The sequence below is a fragment of the Dermacentor albipictus genome, unplaced genomic scaffold (genome assembly GCF_038994185.2).
Source record: "Dermacentor albipictus isolate Rhodes 1998 colony unplaced genomic scaffold, USDA_Dalb.pri_finalv2 scaffold_17, whole genome shotgun sequence".
NCBI classification, from domain to species: Eukaryota; Metazoa; Arthropoda; class Arachnida; order Ixodida; family Ixodidae; genus Dermacentor; species Dermacentor albipictus.
In genome coordinates, this window is record NW_027225571.1 from 5,144,345 (window position 1) to 5,161,940 (window position 17,596).

Sequence of the window (17,596 nt, forward strand, 5' to 3'; positions counted from 1 at the left end):
ATTATGAACTGTTATTGTTAGTGATATACCGGCCCCCAAGTAATAGTGCTACTCATTTTGTGTTGGAACTGGACGAAGCAATGAAGACCTGGTCATCAGTGGATCAACTTTGCCTGGCAAGGGATTTCAATATTAGAATCCTATGTCCGACAAACACCTTAGTATCAGATTATTTATCCGTTTTGGCATCTTATGGTTTCACGTCAATGGTGATTGCCCCTACAAGAGAGGAAATTTGGAATGGCCGTTTTGTAACGTCTTGATTAGGCGATATTGTGGTTCGAGCGCCTAATCATTCGCTTACTTCTTGTGTTATCACTCTTAGATTATCTGACCACTATGCTGTTGCTTGCCGTGTATCCCTAAGTGTATCCTTCGTTAGCACGCCGTATTCAAGTGATAAGGTCAGAACCACGTCAGAATTTCAGATTAAGTTTGTGGATCAAAAGAAACTTGACAGTCTCATTGTGAATTTTACCTGGTCCTCTTTGATTAACGGTAGGCACCCAGACCAAGTGTACGACAGCTTTTGTGAGCGTCTAGCACATTTCGAACGGTACTGCACACTTTTCAGGAATAAAAAGTGCAGGAAAAGCTATCCATGGAATAATTACGACATTATGCAAGCCATATCTCACAGAGATTGGCTTCGGAAAAAAAGTAAATGCACCCCTAACAATAAAGACCTACAATTAGAATATAAGATTGCAGGAAATAATGTAGTTGCTCTTCTCCGCACTGCAAAACGTCGCTTTTTCTTACACAAATTTAATCAATCGTCCAAAAGTGTTAGCAAAACTTGGTCACTGATAAACCATCTCAGAGGGAAATCCAAGACTGTAAAATCTGGGATAGAACATTTTCCTAGAAACCCTGTCGAAACAGCTGACTTGTTCAATCATTTCTTCAGTCAGGCTTCAACAGAGGCGCTATCTAAGCCTCGGCAAGACGTGACGCTTGGTGATTCTTTGACAGCATCTGCATTTTTACCTCGGCTTTCGAAATCTTACCTTGCCCGGATCATTTTCAGTTTTCGAACGAATAAACCACTTGGAGTAGATGGAATAACTGTAAGCTTGCTGAGAAGAAACTTTGAGGCGCTTTCAGATATTGTGCTTTTCATGTTAAATGGTTTCCTAGATATTGGAACTATGCCACAAAATCTAAAAACTGCTTTAGTTAGACCACTGCATAAGGCAGGAAAGAAATCTCTTATTGAAAACTACTGGCCTATATCCACTTTACCCGCATTATCTCAGGGTATAGCAAAATTTTTGCTTGAAGTTATGACTTGTTTCATTCAAAAGTTTTGAATTTTGTCTGACCGACGATTTGGTTTCGTGCAAGGCGGAGGTACAATTTCGCTCCTGTAAGAATTTGCTCATGATTTGTATTCTGCTTTCGTAAGCAATCTCTTTAGCTGTGCTTTGTTTCTCGACGTATCCAAAGCCTTTGATTCAGTTTTCCATGACATATTAGTTCGCAAATTATATCCTACTGGTTTTAGGGGCCCCTTTTATACTCTGCTTCAAAACTATCCCACCGACAGGTCACAAATGGTTGCTACAGGGACCAAATACTATAGCAGCAACTTATCCTTTGGTGCTGGTGTCCCTTAAGGGTCAATTTTATCGCCTCTTTAACATATTTGCGAACGATTTCATTTCAGTAATCCAAATGGTAAAGTGTATCAGTATGCGGACGCTATCGTCCTTCTAACAAAGCATGCTAATTAGAAAAAGGCTGTTGAATATCTGCAGCAATCGGTGCATGAAGCTATGCTCTGGCTTTTTAAAAACAAACTTACCGTCAATAAAAAAAAATTATATGCTTCAAAAATTTCCTGAAGATTGGAACCACGGTCATTCCAGTGTATCTTCATACCCAAGACTGCTTATCCTGTAAGTGTACTCTTGTTGAAAACACCAACTCAATTAAGTATCTCGGCATTCATTTCGATAGTGACTTGTGGCATAATCATTGGGTGCATGTATGCTCCAAACTAAGATTTCTTGCATGTGTACTGTTTAACATTGCAAGTTTGGTGCCGTTTCAGACTAAAAAAATGATTGTAAATTCCCTTGCATACAGAACCTTAAGGTATGATATAACGGTTTTCGCTTTCTGCTCCCAGCGTTGGCAGGACGAATTTGATAGCCTCTTAAGAAATACATTAAAAAGTGTGGCGTATAATCGCGTAACACCATCAAACAAAGATATTTTGAATGATCTCGGCTTCCCGTCCTTTCAATCTTCATTCATTTCTATGGTTGTGCTGCGCCATTTCGGGACGGAATAATTTAAGCATCCGCACACTTCCCCGCGACCGCTGCGCAAAGAAATGCACTTCGTTGTACCGCGCTACGTGACGTTGCGTGTATGTCCACAAGATATTTCATAATTTGTCAGACGACTATTTTTCTGTGGACTCTCGGTCTAAATTAAAGTGTCTATTGCACATGTTGTAATACAGATGTATGTGCTTATTTTCCTTTTGTTTGCCGCAGTTTAATTGTGATTACTCTATGCTTTTGTTTCGATGCCTTGGAAACCTGATCTACGTTTATGGTATGATATGGTATGGCATTCCTTATGCGATGACTCTCATTTGTTTTCTTTTTCTTTGTTGGTTTCAAATTTGTGCATGTGTACTGCAACCACATCGTTTAGCTGACGATGCCGGGCCACGTCACACAAGTCACCATTGGCTTAGATCGGCCCGTTTTGCTGTACTCATTTTTTGGGTGCTTAATAAAGATTATTATTATTATTATTATTATTATTATTATTATTATTATTATTATTATTATCGCCGTAAACTGTACTTTAGTCAACCAAGGGAATAGGCTGGCTTCAGGAAGGGATACTCTACAATGAATCACATATCCATGTCGTTAATTAGGCAATCGATAAATCCGCAGAGTACAACAAGCCTCTCTAATGGCTGTCATAGATTACGAAAAGACATTTGATGCAGTAGAGGCACGAGCACTCATAGAGGTATTGCGTAATCAATGAATACAGGCTGCTTACGTTAATATCTTGGAAAATATCTAGAGATTCCGCAGCTACTTTAATTCTACACTAAAAAGTAGGCAGATACCCAGGAAAAAAGGGGTCAGACAAAGAAACACAATCTCTCCAATGATACTCACTGGGTGCTTGGAAGAAGTGTTCAAGGTACTAAACTGGGGAGGCTTAGGAGTACGGATCGACGGCGAATATCTCAGCATCCTTCGGTTTGCCGATGACATTGTTCTATTCAGCGATACTGCAGACATGTTACAACAAATGACTGAGGACCTTAACAGAGAGAGTGTAAGAGTGGGGTTGAAGATTAATAAGCAGAAGACAAAGATAATGATGAATAGCCGGGCAAGGGAACAAGAGTTCAGGATCATCAGTCAGCCTCTATAGAGTCTGTGAAGGAGTACGTTTACCCAGGTCAAATAATCACAGGGAACCCTGATCATGAGAAGGAAATGCATAGAAGAATAAAAATGGCTTGGATCGCATGCGGCAGGCATTGCCATCCCCTGACTGGAAGCATTATCATTATCATTGAAAAGGAAGGAGTACAATCAGTGCATTTTACCGCTGCTGACATATGGGGCAGAAACTTGGAGACTGACAAGGAGCTTTCGAACAAGTTAAGGACCGCGCAAAGAGCGATGGAACGAAGAATGCCAGGCATAACTTTAGGAGACAGAAAGAGAGTGGTTTGGATCAGAGAGCAAACTGGTATTAGCCCCGAGAACGAACTACAGGGGCGCTGCGAGCGCCGCTCGCGTGACGTCAGGGCACGGACTCGCGCCTGTCGCCTGCTACAGTTCGGGCGGTGTCCGGGCGCATTCTATGTGTTTTCGTTGGTTCGCTCTCGCTCTCTCTGCTTGTATACTTATGACGGTCGTCTCAAATATATATTTATGACGTCTTCATTCGCGAAAATATATTCAAAGAGCTTATTTCTTAGACGACAATGCAGCTCTCAGCGGGAACGCTACAGTGCCAGCAGAAGGAGTGCATACCAACCCATTGGGGTATAAACTTTTTTAAAACAGGGTTGAAGTGCCTCAGACAGGCTGAAACTCTCATATCATCAACTAATACACAAAACACATTAGGCCACCAGCCAACTTTAATTCTTAACCTCACCTACTCTTTCATTTCGGAGGAATGCCTACTACTCAATTTAAATGTACTCTTTCAGGATTTTACGTCTACACCAAGTGAACGATCCCCTTCTTCCATGTACACTTGCCCGCGCCCGCTTCTGCACGCGCCACCCTCCTGTTTCCTATACCGATTTCGCCCCCCCCTTCCCCCTGCCCCCCCCTTTTTTTTAGTCTTTTTTTTTTGAAACCCCCTCGACAACACATTCCGAAGTCAATATGCCTTTTTCGGCGCCTCAACCCGGAGTATCGCCTTCTGGATGCCGCCGTAACGACACCTACGTTAAGCGCGTGGGGCAGTGCCCCTTGAAAGACCATGCCGCTACCTTTCAGTCACCCCGCACATTGCACCGCAGACTCCGCGTCGCCACCTTAACTATTTCAAAATTACTCGACCTATTGCTTGACCGGCCGTTCTAATGCCTCAAAAACATGCCGCCAACGACTCCCCAGAATACCTCCTAACCCTTCGCATCCCCAACACGCTCCCAAGCCCCCGTATTTCTTAAAGATTTCATTTTTCTCTTTCTTTTTCTTTCATCCCCCCCCCCCCCTTTGTTGTGTCTTGGCACGGCCCTGGCTCCCCCTGCTTTTTTTTTTTTGCTCCTTTTTCCCCCCTTTTGTCCGCTTCTATTTCCTTTCTTTCCTCCCCGCGTGCCCACTCTCACACTCTTGTCCCTTCGTCTTGAGAATGAGGCTCACAGACGTCGGACGAGAACGCCTGTTCCCTCTTGTAATCTCTCTCTTTAAAACCAGCCGCCAGCGACAACACCCGCACGTGACGTCACTACACTAACCCTTTAAAACTAACACGCCGAGGATGACGAGGCCGCCTTTGACGAAGATAGGTCCACCTATCGAAACGTTGGCCAGCCTGTCTGAGGCACTTCAACCCTGTTTTAAAAAGTTTATACCACAGTGTGCCATTCCATCTGCCAGCCCCTTTCTTGTTTTTGGACAACCCATTGGGGGTTTTTCATGCGCGGATTGAATACCGCAAAAACACAGCATATAAGAATTCAGTTATGATACCATACTTGCCGCCGTGCAACAAGTAGGTCACAAACACTGACTATATATGACTTCTGCAACAGTTACCTTGATTATATTTCGCTAGAACAGGTTTTTTTCACAATGAGTGATTCCTGCTATAATATCGAAAATTTGCATTTCTTCACAGAAACGCTCCGTACCAAAAAGAGGACTTAACGCTGCTGTTTAGATTCGGCCAGCACCCCTTGCTTCTTTAACTGCTTGTAAAAATTAGGCGGTTCTTCACATGTTTCTTTTAAGTGGCGGTAACTTGAAGTAAAGCTAATCGAGGCTTACAGCTGTTTGCCGAATACGGAAAGCAATGTACCAATATATATTGCCTTTACCTTGCTACACGTTCAACTCACTTCAGCAATTTACTGGTGTTTGTTGCTTGAGGAATATACATGACGAATCTGTTTAGCGAACTGACACAGGCTGCTGGGCCGAATTTTTTTGTGTGAAATATGCCTTTTGGACCGTATGGCTGCAGCCAGAAAGAAGCCGAAACGTCATTCATAAGTAGTATGGTACATATTGAAGATGTCATAATTCCCCGGTGGAGGGTAAAAAATCAAGTGAAATATACAAGGCTTGTGGTGTCTTGCTTATGAAGGCTGCCGAGGTTCTCTTTTATGTGCTGACGAAACGAATAGTTCTCCGTTTGTATAAATAAACAAGGCTCGATGGAGACATAGTGAGGCAGAAGATGCTTGAATTTTCCTTTATAGGCACCCTAAGCTGCGCTGTAGCACCTCGAGTATACTTCAAGAATTCCGATTGGCGCTGTAAAAAATGCTTCACGGTTTCAATTCGATGTTGTAGTGAACTTATGGGTTTCGCGAACAATTCGTGCCTCGCCATACCGACAGTTGGGTGCCACTGTTGCGTGAGTAGTGTGCCATATTGTCGATAAAGGCTACTGAGGGCCACAAAGAAACATTTCACCACTTGCAATTGATTGGTTCTCGATCTTAACCACGAAATATATCTCTCAGGTGATTGCTACTGTGGTATTTGGGAATTCACTATGTAAATACTCCACATGACGCGGCGTTGTGTTAGCAGCCGTGAGCAATTCGATTTCGGAGGCATATTTCAGATAGGGGTGAAAGTAGCAGCAAACGTTTTCACAAGAATGCGCGCCCAACAATTTCTTTTGCGCATTAATAAATGGCCATACTTGGCAAGAACAACTCACCAGAGTAATACGAATCATGATTACGGCTTCACTGGGCAGTGTCTTTCTAACACGGATAACATGTTGACGCCAATTACCAAGATTTTTCTTCCATGTAAAATGCAATGTCTTTCATAGATAAATACTAAGGGAATGTTAAGTGTTTAGTGAAGCATCATACACAACTTCGCGTGTTGAATTTGCAGACATTCCTTTTACTCAATATTTATGGACAGACACGGCGCATATATGCATTGCAAAACCAGTAGACCCCTTCAACGCTACATAGCTTGCGATATCCAAGCCGTAAATTTTCTCGACTCACGCGCTTCTGAAGAAGAAACTGTGGTTCAGGCATGGCAGCAGAAAAAAGCTGACATATCCTTCAACAAGTACGGCTCCATCCAGCCATACCCCAAGCATAGACGAAGGGAACGAGCGCGCGCGGCAGCCGAGCGAGCCGCAGTGAGCGGCGCCCTGGCCGTGACGTCACTCGCGAGAGGGCACCACTCCAAGTTCTCACCGCTAATAGCCGATATTCTAATTGACATTAAGAGAAAGAAAGGGAGCTGGGCAACTCAAGTAATGCGCAGGTTAGATAACCTGTGGACGACTGGGGTTACAGAAAGGGTGTCAAGAGAAGGGAAGCACAGTCGAGGATGGAAGAAGACTATAGCTGGGGCGATGAAATTAGGAATTCGGGGGCGCTAGTTGGAATCGGTTGGTGCCGGACAGGGGTAATTGGAGATCGCAGGGACTGACTGACTGACTGAAAAACTTTATTGTTTGAAGTATTTACAGGGAGCGTGGAGCAGTCCTTAAGGGCCCGTACCTTATAAAGACTAGGTGGGCACCTCATTACAGGAGCCCATTGGCTGTAGCCGCGGCTCGGGCACGGCCGACCAGGGCCTTCTGTCTAGCCAGGGTCGGCGCAGCCGAGCAGGGCCGCCTCCCAGTCCTCCCGGGTAGGGTTAGGTATAGGGGGAAGGTGAGGGGTTGATTGGCATGCCCACACCATGTAGAAAATGTCGAAAGATTTTTCCTCACAGTGCGGGCACTTCCCTGTGCACGCAGGGTCGAAATGTTTTTGGATTGCCGGGCACAACAGTGTTTTAGTATAGAGGCGAAGGAGTAAACGCTCCTCCGCCTTCGTGAGGCCCTTACAGGGCTTAGGAAAGATTGTATAGCCGTATTGGTAGTGTTGGGTGATTTCCTTGAAGGTAAATAACGGATTGGGGTCGGAGTCCGCAGAGACGGGAGGCGAAGGCGATGCCCGGAGAGTGAGCGCGCGGGCAGCGGCGTCGGCCGCTTCGTTGCCCTCTAGACCCTCGTGCGCGGGAGTCCATACTATCGTGCGGGGCGCGGGGACCCCGAGATAATTGCTGCCTTGAAGTAAGCGGTACGCCAAATAGGGAATAAAGCCCCTTTCGATGTTTCTGCAGACCCCTCATGAGTCACTAATAATGACCCGCGAGTCCTGATCTGCGGCGGCGAGCGCGATGGCCACCTCTTCCGCATGTGTTATGTCTTGTGCTTTGAACGTAAGGCCGTTCACCGCGGTATTTGGTGGACGACTGCGGCCGTATACCATCCCCCATGGTTTGGGCCGGAGGCGTCCACGTAGAATACTCCGTGCTTGTTCCCATAGTGACGTGCCAACGCTTTCGCCCGCGCGAGGCGCCGGCCACTATGGTCGTCTCGTGTCATGTTGGCCGGAAGAGGGCGCACGTGCATGGCGTATCTCCAGACTTCCGGGATGCGCACGCGCTCTTCCGTCAGTGTTGGATGATGGATGTGTAGTCGGGCAAGAAGGCGGCGACCCGACGACGTCCTTGAGAGTCTTGTGTAGTGGTTCGTCAAGTGTGCTTCTCGGAGTTCCGCGAAGGTGTTGACCATTCCTAGGCCGAGGAGGCACTGGTTGGATGTGTTGATCGGGAGGTCGACAGCACGCTTGTAAATTTCGCGGAGAATCGCCTCGAGGGCGTTCTCGTCAAACCTGCGAATGTGGAGGTAAGGAGTCGAGTACAACATTCGACTGGTTACAAATGCGTGCGCCAGCCGCAAAGCGTCTTTGCACCGTAACCCCCCGCGTTTATTGGAAACGCGGCGAACCATGCGGCCCCCCTGTTCCCCCACCTTGCGCAGTTTGGTCAGTGTTGTGTCGACTCGGTGGTGTTTATGAATAAAGAGACCCAGTACTCCGATCTGATCGTGTTCTGTGATGGGTCCATTTGATAGGGACAGTTCGATTTTGGTAGTGCACTTTGGCGAGGGGCGAATGTGCACAAATTGCGATTTGGCCTAGCAACATTGAAGGCCGCAGCGGCGGGCGTAGGCATCCACGATCTCCGCCGCTTGCTGCAGGTTGGCTTCAATGTCTCCTACTGATCCGTGTTTAGCCCAGATGGTGATGTCGTCGGCATACAGCGCGTGTTGTATGCCTTCTACATTCTCCAGCTGAGCCGGGAGTTTCAGCATTGCCAAATTGAATAGTAGGGGTGAGAGTACCGCGCCCTGCGGGGTCCCTCTGGTGCCTAATTGGTAGGGGCCGTGTTCTTCATCTTGTATCCGGATGTACGATTGCCGGTCGGAGAGAAATTGCTTAACGTATTGAAACGTGTTGTGTCCGCTGTTGGTTTGGGAGAGGTGTGTCAGAATTATGTCGTGTGTTACATTGTCAAAAGCCCCCTTCAAATCGAGGGCGAGTACTGCCTTGTCATTGAGGGGGTATTCGACGGGATTTAGAATTTCGCGGTCTAGTTGAAGCACAACATCTTGCGCGGACCGGTGCGGTCGGAACCCGAACATGGTGTCTGCGAAAACGCTTTGGTTTTGCAGAAACTCGGACAGCCTATCTCGCACCATAGTCTCCATCAGCTTTCCCGCACAAGACGTGAGGGAGATGGGGTGGAGGTTGTCCGTGGTTATGGCTTTTCCGGCTTTCGGAATGAAAGTGACCAGGTCTTCCATTCGATTGGGAGGGGTGCCTCACCGAGCCAGATTGAGTTTATGTATGCGAGGAGTGCCTCGTAGGCCGGGTCGGGAAGGTTGGCAAGTAATTTCACTGTTATTTTGTCTCTTCCCGGCGCCATTCCTCGCTTCATTTTAGTGAGGGCCGCCTTCAGGTCGTGGAGCCGGAACGTTTGGTCCAGCTCCGCGTTCTCGGAACCTGCATACGAGTACGCTGGCCCTCGGGGGTCCTGTTGTATACAAAGGTATTGATTGCGTAGTTGGCATGCTTATTTTGAGATGTCTCCGTCGAAGCTATGGATAGCCCGTTGGAGATGTTTTTGTGTCTCGGCTCTGGTTTGAGTCGGATCGATCAAGGCGCGAAAGAGACGCCAGGTGCTCCGGCTAGACATTTTTCTAGCGGCCGTGTTGCATCGGCCCACCCAATTCGAGTCGGCAAGCTGGGCCGCGTACTCTGCTGCTCATTGGGTGAGCTCGGCGATGCTAATTTCGAGCCTCCGATTGTGTTTTTGGCGGCGCCACCTACGGACGAGGCTGTGCCGCGCCTCCCATAGGTGCAGGAGGTGGTTGTCCACCTCCGGCGTGGCCTCCGATAGTTGAACTTGAGTTTCTGTCGAACGAAGGTGTGCAACCAATTCTTGTAACCACGCGTGGTAACCTTGTTCGTGGATAGGGGCCGAATTAGTGTAGTTTTGCCGGAACTTGGTCCAGTCGGGTAGGCGGGCTTGGGCGTGGGATCTTGCCAATGGTTTGCTTCTGACGGTTGTGTTAAGTATGCAGTGGTCACTGCCGAGGGTTTCCTCGGCGTTGGCCCATTCCGCGTGTCTAATGTTCTTGGTGAAGGTAAGGTCCGGACACTTGTCCCGAGTCACGGAGTTACCCACCCGCGTTGGATGTGCAGGGTCGGTGTGAAGAGTCAGGCCCAGCGTGGACGCAAGTTCCGCTAGCTTGCGCCCGCGCTTTTCTTCACGCACGTACCCCCAGAGTGTGCTGTGAGCGTTGAAATCGCCCACGATCACCAAGGGGTCCCTGCCCGCAGCCTTCAGGGCGCGACTGAAGAGGGCTGCGAAAGTTACATTTTTGAGCCTGGGAGAACAATAGATGTTGAGTACATGTAATGGTGCGTTTTGTTTCTTAAGCGGTAGAAGGGTGACCATCACATAGGAATAATCAGTGTTGAGTTCCAAATCAACCTGGTTGGCTGTATAATTTTTCTGCACGCAGATACAGGAACATGGGTCCTGCTGGAACGTGGTATAATTTGTAAGGGTGGCGCCGCACCTTGGATCCTGGAGGGCAACCATCGCGGGGAGTGAAGCGAATGTTGACAAGAAAAGCCGGAGGTCCGCCCGCTTGGCGCGGGAGCGGAATCCCCGGCAGTTCCGTTGGGTAATTTGGATTGGGGTGGTCGAATTGGTACGGGGAGAGCGCCTAATTGTAGGGCTGTCCGCCATGGTCATTGAAGGGAAGGGCCGATTGCAGGGACGCTGCTCCGGAGCCAGCACTCGCGGGGAGGTGAGCATCCTCCATTCCGGAGAGCGAGCAGCTGTCATTGTCTTCTGCTTCAGTTTCAATGTTGCGGCGCGACGTTTTAGGACAGCGGCCAGACACGTCTTTGATAACACCGCCGGTTCTTCGGACGCCACGCGAGGATTGCGCGATATGCTGTGCCACGATTGTCGGTACGTTTTCAGTTGTTTTGGCCATGGCGGAGGTGATTGCCGTGGAAATATGACTTTCTAGAGTGTTGAAACGGGCGTCTATGCAAGCCTCTAGACAGGCCTCAAGTGCAGCTTCCACGCTCAGTGCTGCATTCGGTGCCGCGGGCTCACTCTCCATAGCCTCAGTTGCGGGGGTAGAGGGGGGAGTGGCAGGCTGTTTTAACTACGATTCCAGGAGCGTAATTTTCTTGAGGAGCATCTCAATTTGGCCCTCGAGAGCTGCTATCTGGGCTTGCTCGGCACTGCGTGCCGCAGAGGGGGAGGAGATAGGAGAAGAGGAGGCAGCCCTGCCCGTACCGCTCACCTGCGTTCCGTGTTTGACGGCGTTGGCCCAGGCCCTGGCCTCGCCTCGTGGTGGCGACGTCAACAGCTTTCCAGTGCCGCCGTGTGGTGGCGGCTGCGTCGGCGGTCGCTTGCCGGCTCCTCCGGTAGGTGGCGCCGGCTTCTCGGTGTTGTTAGAGTTACTGTATATGCTACCGCAGGTAGCAGAGTTGCGCGTCTGTTTTATCACGCCGCTAGCGCCCCTATTGGCAGAGCGTCATCACGTGGTATTCAAGCAACCGTGCATTGCGGAGAAACAGATGCCCGGGCCAATTTTTGTATTTCCCGACGCCGCCGCTGCAGCGAACTGGATTGACACAAGTTATCGCCAGTCAAATTCAAAGCGAATCCGGCCGATCTTGGCGTTCGCTGTTCGCGTGCGCGCTAGCTGCGGAGAAACAACACAACGTGCGCAGCGCATCTCACAGTTGGTTCATCACAGTGTCCGCGCGCAGTCCCATCGGGATGATATAATGACCGGGTGCTCTGCTCCCGTCTGCACGACTCGCTCTGAAAGCGGAAAAGCTTTTTATTCGATCCCATTCAAACCCATGCACCACACTGCTTTCACAGAACTGTCATAAAAAAGCCAGCTCACATTTTCAGAATAATGCACTGCTTTGGTTGCTGTTTCTGAACATAAAAGAGGTTACACAACTAAGTAAAGATATTTCATCTACTACTGCTTATGTGAAGCAGGATGCAAGAGGAATTAATGTCGTTATTTACCATACGGTAAGGGCCTTTACTGTGTTTTGCATTATTACCCATATTGTAGCTATGTCAATCCTGTGAGAGAAAAACTTTCACTACACTCCCACAGAAGGTTACTTTTCGAATCCCTGCAGTGAAAAGGCACATAATGAAGCGGCACTTGAAGGTGTGGCTGATATCCAGTGCCTGCTAGTAGGTGGGTACGTTTCTACAGCAAATTTAATGGGGTACCAGAGTCGAAATACTAATGGTTGGTCATTTATTCACCAGTAATATTTAAGACTGCCTACACGTTGAGAGCTTTGGCACATAAGCAGGTATGCCTATTGCAAAACCCAGTATCCAGTGTCCAGTGCAGCGCCGGATTATGGGCCCAGTGCCGCGCGCTGGATGCTGGGCAGGCGCGGCGTACTGGGAGGCACTCGGTACTGATGCGAAAAACGGCTCTAGCGTATTAAATACGCTGTGCCTGGACACCGTATATATATTTTTTGAGAACAGAAAAAAAAACAGAGCATTATGGCGCAATTAAAAAAAAAAGAAGCTCCCACCAGGATTCGAACGTGGGACCTAAAAATCCCAAGCCCGGTACTTTACCACTACGCCAGGCCAGAACTTTTTTTTTCTTTATTACATGGAAAAGAAAACTGAAGGTGTATTACAAAGTGGACACAACTACACACTTAAAACTCAGGCAAACACACACATGCATCCAACAAGTGCATCCAGTCTGGCGGAGGTTCCTGCACAGCGTACACACTTCTTACATACGCAGAGAACCGAACATCGGCGCATGATTTTCTACGTCAAGGACGAAGAAGCAGTTTTAGTTTCACAGAGAGAAGTGTCGCTCAGTCATGGTAGATACGCTATCGCGCAGCAACTAACGCTCACACCTGTACCACAAAGAAAATTTTGCTGTCCATATTCAGTATCTTGCTCGGAAGTGCCACAACACCGATTTTCACTTGCGATTGGCATTTTAACTTCGAAAAAAGTCCTAAATGAACCACCGACGCGGGACGCTGTATGGGCTGTTACTACCGATTTGGATAGCCGTTTGCTGTTCTTCACGCTAAGGATATGCAACGTTTTCTTAGTTCAGTGATGCCTTTCATCTGTCTATTCATATATCTTCGTCAGAGAAGCGCAGGCTAGGACTGTGATCCTTCGGCGACAGCACATATATACCTGTGTTCATGACGCGTCACATCGGCGCTCATCGCTACTTGTGCTGTTTGTGCGCTCATGCTACTTGTGTTTATTTAAGGACACTGATGCGAAAGCTGAAATATGGTGATTTATCCTTGTTAGACTTCTTGATTCCTGAGCCTAAACGCGCCGAGAGCGTGCAGATGGACTCGGCGGATACGCTTGGCATAAGCTTCGGTGGGGACCGATCTCGGCGCCTTTTCTTGACGATCTTATTCAGTCAGCTGTTTCGATGCACTTTGTTTGCGATTAGGCGGAAAAGCAGTCCACAAGCGATGCAAAAGAGCCCACGGTCGATCGACGATACGGTAGGCATGTCGCCTGCAAAAACAGAGTGCGGCTTCGCCGCATAGATATGGTTGCTTGCCAGGCAAGATGGCGGACCTACGCGCAACTCTGCTACCTGCGGTAGCATATACAGTAACTCTAGGTGTTGTTGTCGTCCCGGCTCGGTGACTGACCGGGGAGGCCAAGATGGCGGCTCTTCTTCTTGGCAGCCATTTTCCTCTTTGTCCCGCCCTTCGGGGCGGCCATCTTGTGTGTGCGGAATTTTGCCGCACACTCCCGTGAGTTTGTGGCGTGTCCACCGCCACAAACAGAGCACCGTGGAACGCACTCGTGAGGGGCCCGCACCCCCTCCACAAGCGGGGCTTGTTGCCCGCAGAGTCCGCACGTGTTCTGCTGCGTGTTGGGACAAGCATCCGCTCGGTGGCCGACAGCCCCACACAGGCCGCAGGCAGGGATTGTCCGGTAGTAGGTTTGCACTGGGACGAGCATGTTCTCATAGTGCTCAAAACGCGGTTTCTCCCTCCCGGCGAAGGTTACCCGAGCTTTGTTAGAGGAGCCGAATTTCCTCACCTCGACAATGGTGCCTGCTCTCCATTGCGCCTGCTCTCGAAGCGATTCAGTGGTGTCAGAGTTGCTGACGACGATGAAGCCGTGGCAGATATCGCCTCCGTCTTGCCTAAGGTATCCGTGGAGCGGAATCGCCCCACGCTCGGTGTTGATTGAGAAGTCCCCGAGGAGCCGATCTGCCGCCGCCGGGTTCGGGGTGTGGATCATTATCAGGTTTTGTTCACGGGACGGCAGAACCGTAACAGACCTTGCCACCTCAGGCCCGAGGTAGGCCGTAATGGCGGCACCATAGCGGTTCTCCGAAATGGCTTGGTGCAGCGACACATGTTCGCGTGGCTTGAGCACGACCATGAAGTCGTCAGGGTCCGGTTTTGGAAATGGCCGAGGCTTCCAGTTGGGCCTTGCGTTTGCTTCCCGCAGCGCGCGAGGCGGGAGGCTGCGTCGTGCCGGCCGCTGTGCCGGAGGCCGGGACGGTGATGGTCGCCGCCATCTTAGCTTGAACGAGCGAGCGACGCGCGACCGCTTCATTGAGAGATTGGTGCCGAAACGTCGGAATAGGAGCGGAGTTTTGATCTTCTGATGTTGAAACCGTCGTCCAGGCCATGGCGTCGGGATCGTAACCCCTCAGGAATGACGCGGGATCCGTCATTTTACCTCGAAAGTTCGGCTCCACGCCGCCGGGCGTTGGCGTCGCCGTGTGGCGTAACGGCGACGCCCACGTCATCATCATCATCAGCCTGGTTACGCCCACTGCAGGGCAAAGGCCTCTCCCATATTTCTCCAAAAACCCCGGTCATGTACTAATTGTGGCCATGCCGTCCCTGCAAATTTCTTAATCTCATCCGCCCACCTAACTTTCTGCCGTCCCCTGCTACGCTTCCCTTCCCTTGGAATCCAGTCCGTAACCCTTAATGACCATCGGTTATCTTCCCTCCTCATTACATGTCCTGCCCATGCCCATTTCTTTTTCCTGATTTCAACTAAGATGTCATTAACTCGCGTTTGTTCCCTCACCCAATCTGCTCTTTTCTTATCCCTTAACGTTACACCTATCATTCTTCTTTCCATAGCACGTTGCGTCGTCCTCAATTTGAGTAGAACCCTTTTCGTAAGCCTCCAGGTTTCTGCCCCGTAGGTGAGTACTGGTAAGACACAGCTATTATACACTTTTTTCTTGAGGGATAATGGCAACCTGCTGTTCATGATCTGAGAATGCCTGCCAAACGCACCCCAGCCCATTCTTATTCTTCTTATTATTTCTGTCTCATGATCCGGATCCGCAGTCACTACCTGCCCTAAGTAGATGTATTCCCTTACGACTTCCAGTGCCTCGCTGCCTATTGTAAACTGCTGTTCTCTTCCGAGACTGTTAATCATTACTTTAGTTTTCTGCAGATTAATTTTTAGACCCACTCTTCTGCTTTGCCTCTCCAGGTCTGTGAGCATGCATTGCAGTTGGTCCCCTGAGTTACTAAGCAAGGCAATATCATCAGCGAATCGCAAGTTACTAAGGTATTCTCCATTAACTTTTATCCCCATTTCTTCCCAATCCAGGTCTCTAAATACCTCCTGTAAACACGCTGTGAATAGCATTGGAGAGATCGTATCTCCCTGCCTGACGCCTTTCTTTATTGGGATTTTGTTGCTTGCTTTATGGAGGACTACGGTGGCTGTGGAGCCGCTATAGATATTTTTCAGTATTTTTACATATGGCTCGTCTACACCCTGATTCCGTAATGCCTCCATGACTGCTGAGGTTTCGACAGAATCAAATGCTTTCTCGTAATCAATGAAAGCTATATATAAGGGTTGGTTATATTCCGCACATTTCTCTATCACCTGATTGATAGAGTGAATATGATCTATTGTTGAGTAGCCTTTACGGAATCCTGCCTGGTCCTTTGCTTGACAGAAGTCTAAGGTGTTCCTGATTCTATTTGCGATTACCTTAGTAAATAGTTTGTAGGCAACGGACAGTAAGCTGATCGGTCTATAATTTTTCAAGTCTTTGGCGTCCCCTTTCTTATGGATTAGGATTATGTTAGCGTTTTTCCAAGATTCCGGTACGCTCGACGTTATGAGGCATTGCGTATACAGGGTGGCCAGTTTCTCTAGGACAATCTGCCCACCATCCTTCAATAAATCTGCTGTTACCTGATCATCCCCAGCTGCCTTCCCCCTGTGCATATCTCCCAAGGCTTTCTTTACTTCTTCCGGCGTTACCTGTGGGATTTCGAATTCCTCTAGACTATTTTCTCTTCCATTATCGTCATGGGTGGCACTGGTACTGTATAAATCTCGATAGAACTCCTCAGCCACTTGTACTATCTCATCCATATTAGTAATGATATTGCCGGCTTTGTCTCTTAAAGCATACATCTCATTCTTGCCAATTCCTAGTTTCTTCTTCACTGTTTTTAGGCTTCCTCCGTTCCTGAGAGCATTTCGGTCGTAATTCGGTCGTAAAATCTTCAAAAGTGGCCCCACCTGGTGAACATTGGTATCCACGTTGTCCAGGTGGTTTGCTGCGTCGATTGACGTCGGTCTTGCTGGGGTACAGAGGTTTGAGCCGTGACGCCAGCCGAAAATCGACGGAGCCGATACGCCACACGCCTTACGCCGCCGCGTGCTCGCAGCGCTCCCATCGCAGGGAGAGGCCTTTGTCCTTCGGTGGACATAAAATAAGCTGATGATGATGATCATGAATCTGTGGTGTGGAGTGGCGCAAGCAAGTCAAACGGTTTAATAGTCTAGCATATGCACGAAAATTTCGCGAGTTTGTGCAAACTTCTTTTCTGACCTCACGCACCAACTTTACGAGTTTGGATAATTATCTCACACTCGGGTCACTCAGCTGCGGGCAGGGTCGTACCGACGTCCTCCTTTTGTCTGGAGTGATTCATGGAATTATTTCATGCATGCCTCTACTAGCGTCCGCTTTCAGCAGACACTCGACTCACCACAGAATGCAAAATCTCTACCAACGGTCATTTTCTCCCCCTTCATATCTTTCACATTCGGAGCGCGTTGTCTTCCAAGCTTCGTGCTTCCTGTTTGACTTCCTTTCTAGCTGCACCCCTATCCTGTCTTTTCATAGCTTTTCTCTGCTTTCGCATACGTCACGCCGTCGAAGGTACTCTTCTAGCAAACGATTCGTATTCAAGCACCGTTATTCATTGTGTAGTAAGTCACCTATTCTGTATGTCTGTACCCGATTTTTTTTATTTTGTCCTATCTTGCTCAAACTTTTCTCACCGTGTAGTTATCCTGTTCTTTTCTTCTCATTCTATTTTTAGGTCGTTCCTAAGGTCATAGCTGTTTGACTTTTTATTATTTATTTCTCATGTGCGCCAGTATTCAGACCTCCGGTTGTTCCTGGATGCATAAAGATTTATTTATTTTTATTTATTTATTTATTT

At 48.5% G+C, this 17,596-nt stretch overlaps 2 pseudogenes; both read right to left on the bottom strand.

Annotated features, from left to right (window-relative positions):
- Nucleotides 1-7,242: 7,242 nt before the first annotated feature.
- LOC135896207 (uncharacterized) lies at nucleotides 7,243-8,091 on the bottom strand (annotated as a pseudogene).
- A 3,147-nt stretch (nucleotides 8,092-11,238) lies between these two features.
- On the bottom strand, nucleotides 11,239-14,826 carry LOC135896189 (uncharacterized; annotated as a pseudogene).
- Nucleotides 14,827-17,596: the final 2,770 nt, after the last annotated feature.